Raw genomic sequence first — 3,517 nt, forward strand, 5'->3', positions numbered from 1 at the left:
AGGTGCCTCCAGCTGAACTTGAACTGCCGTATATATGTATATATAAGTATATGTATATACACACACACATATATATACATTATATGTATGTATATGTATATGGAGCCCTGGTGGCATAGCGGTTAAGAGTTTGGCTGCTAACCAAAAGGTCAGCAGTTCAAATCTACCAGCCACTCCTTGGAAACCCTATGGAGCACTTCTATTATGTCCTATAGTGTTGCTATGAGTAAGAATCAACTCGACGGCAACAGGCTTTATATATATATATGTCTGTGTGTGTATATATACATGCCTAAAAATACGTAAAGATACATATACATTTATGTGTATATATATAACCAAACCAAACCCATTACTGTTGAATCGATTCCAACTCACAGCGAAACTATAACTGCCCTACAGGGCTTCCAAGGCTGTAAATCTTTATGAAGCAGATTTCCACATCTTTCTCCCACGGAGCAGGCTGGTGAGTTTGAACCCCGGCCTACCTGTTAGCAGCCAAGCACTTTAACCACTGAACCACTAGGGCTCATTTTATACATATATATACATATATCTTTAACTTAGGGTTTATATTTTTTAGGTTTCTACTTCTGCTCTCAAACCCTCATCAGTAAATAGGTTCTTCCTCTGTACTTCCCTCTACTTGAATACTTTCTTATTTAGTGGAGGAATGTTTGATACTCTGTAGAAATCTGACTACTTCCCAACAGTTCTGGAATGGTTAAAGGCATCAGAAATACTATTATACCCCTACTGTGACCATTTAGAAATATTAGCTTTGAGAAGCAAATGACAGTTACTCAATACCATTTATTGATTTGCTTGGGACGTCATTCTTACTCTAAATGAGCACTAACTCGAGGCGGGGCAAAGATGGCGGAGTAGTCAGATGCTTCTCATGGACACTGTTACAACAAAGACCTGAAAAAACAAGTGATTCGATTATATATGGCAATCTGGGAGCCCTGAACATCAAAGGCAGAGTTGAGGAACTGGACTGAGTGGGAGGGGGAGGGAGAGATGGTTCGGAAGCAGCGAGGGGTTGCCAGACCTGACTCAGTGAGACCCTGAGCCCTTCAGGCGTGAGCAGCTTGGGGGTGAGCAGTGAGGCAAGCAAGCATCCGTGCTCCAGAGGCAGGATTTCTGCACTAGGGTAGACCCAGTGCCAGAGAGTCAACATGGCCTCCCAGAACCAGTGAGAAGGAGCCCCTGATCCCCCGAAAGGTAAGTAATTGTGTAGGGCTTACCACACAGATCAAAAACACCCGCCTTAGGGAAAAACCTCTTTCCCATTTACCTCCCCGCTCCCTGCTCTGCACTTGGTCCCAGACTGCCTTCAGCAATTGTTGAGTTCCCTGGGCCGGAAGTAGGATCCGTCATGTGCCCAGAGCCGTTCTCCCTGCCTTGGAGAGTGAACAAATTAACAAACGGGAAAAAATAAACTGCCGGCTCCCCTAAGCCAGGAACGCAGGGTAGACACAGCTCCTTTGCCTAGGCATAGGCATAAGGGATCCACGAACTTTGAGTGCCTTTCCCTTCCATAGACTTGTGTGGGCCCATCTCAACCCTGTAGGCCCTCATTACCGCAGTACAACAGGGTATAAACTGGAACTCTAACATCAACTCTTTCAGCTGTGAACTGGCAGGTTTTTGACATTTGACACTGCTCAGCACATTAAGCAGGGTCTTCACCAACCCACATCAGGGGTCTGACGGACTGGTGGCTCCATTTACGCCACCTAGCCACAAGTGATAGGGGCCCATGAGTAAGAGGCGCCCCCCAGTCCTTACAAACAACAGCATTAGGTGCTCATAGTCCAGCCAGAAAACCCACTCACCTATGCGCTCTGGGGAACAGGGACATGCCTTCATCCTGGACACTCGGGGGTGGCCATCAGCACCCTGGCTGCAGCCAGATGCCTGTGCCTACACCAATTGCCCATGCCTGTCTAGGACTGTAAGTGAGAGCCTATACCACACACTTGGTGGCCATCTACCTGGACACCTGAGCTGAATCCATACAGGAGGAGTGGGCAGACTCCTGACCTCACACACCTAGTAACAGACCTAACCACCTGGTGACAGGACATTAGAGCTTCAAAGCTGCCAATAATAAAACTAGTTCATATGAGCAGCCTATTTGGGCATATCAAAACAAAACAAGAAGCTAGGACACAGTAAGCAAACATGAAATAAGTAAATATAATAACTTATTGATGGCTCGGAGACAACAGTCAGTATCAAATCACATAAAGAGGCAATCCATGATGGATTCAGCAAGCTCCCAAAATAAAGAATCTAGAAATTTTCCAGAGGAGGAAAATTTCTTGGAATTACCAGAGGCAGAATACAAAAGATTAATATACAGAACTCCTCAAGAAATTAGGAAGGGAATTAAGCAAAATGCGGAACATGCAATAGAGGAAATTAAAAAGAATAGAGAAGAGCATAATGACAAATTTAACAGGCTGCAAGATTCCATAGAGAGACAGAAATAAAAAATCCAGAAGATTAACATTAAAATTTCAGAATTAGACGACTCAGTAGAAAGTCATAGGTGCAGAACTGAAGCAATGGAAGTCAGAATTAGTGAGATTGAAGATAAAGCACTTGACACCAACTTATTTGAGGAAAAATCAGATAAAAGGATTTAAAGAAATGAAGAAACCCTAAGAATTATGTGGGACTCTATCAAGAGGAATAACCTGTGAGTGACTGGAGTACGAGAACAGGAGGAGGTAACAGAAAATACACAGAAAATTGTTGAAGATTTGTTGGCAGAAAACTTCCCTGATATGTTGAAAGATGACAAGATATCTATCCCAGATGTTCATCGAACCCCACATAAGGTAGATCCCAAAAGAAAGACACCGAGACATGTTATAATCAAACTTGCCAAAACCAAAGATAAAGAGAGAATTTTGAGAGAGGCTAGGGAGAAACAAAAAGTCATCTACAAAGGAGAGTCATCAAGAATAAGCTTGGACTATTCAGCAGAAACCGAAGGCACGAAGGCAATGGGATGACATATATAAAGCCTTGAAAGAAAACAACTGGCAGCCAAGAATTAGATATCCAGCAAAACTGTCTCTCAAATATGATGGAAAAATTATGACATTTCCAGATAAACAGAAGTTTAGGGAATTTGCAAAAACCAAGCCAAGATTACAAGAAATACTAAAGGGAGTACTCTGGTTAGTAAAACTGTTAACATCAGATAACAAGCCAAGACTAGAACACAGCACAGAGCAACCAGATATCAACCCTGACAGGGAAGTCACAAAAGTAAATCAAAGCTAAAACACTGAAAATAGGAAAACAGATATCAATACATAAAAGATGACATTAAAACAAAAAAGAGGGACTTAAAAAATGTAGACACAGATTTTGCATAAGGAGAGGAAGTCAAGGCGATACAAAGAAATAAAATACTGGTATAAACTTAGAAAAATAGGGGTAAATATTAAGGTAACCACAAAAGAAACTAACAGTCCTACAAATCAGAATAAAGAAC

The sequence above is a fragment of the Trichechus manatus genome, unplaced genomic scaffold (genome assembly GCF_000243295.1).
Source record: "Trichechus manatus latirostris isolate Lorelei unplaced genomic scaffold, TriManLat1.0 scaffold00032, whole genome shotgun sequence".
Taxonomy (NCBI): Eukaryota; Metazoa; Chordata; class Mammalia; order Sirenia; family Trichechidae; genus Trichechus; species Trichechus manatus.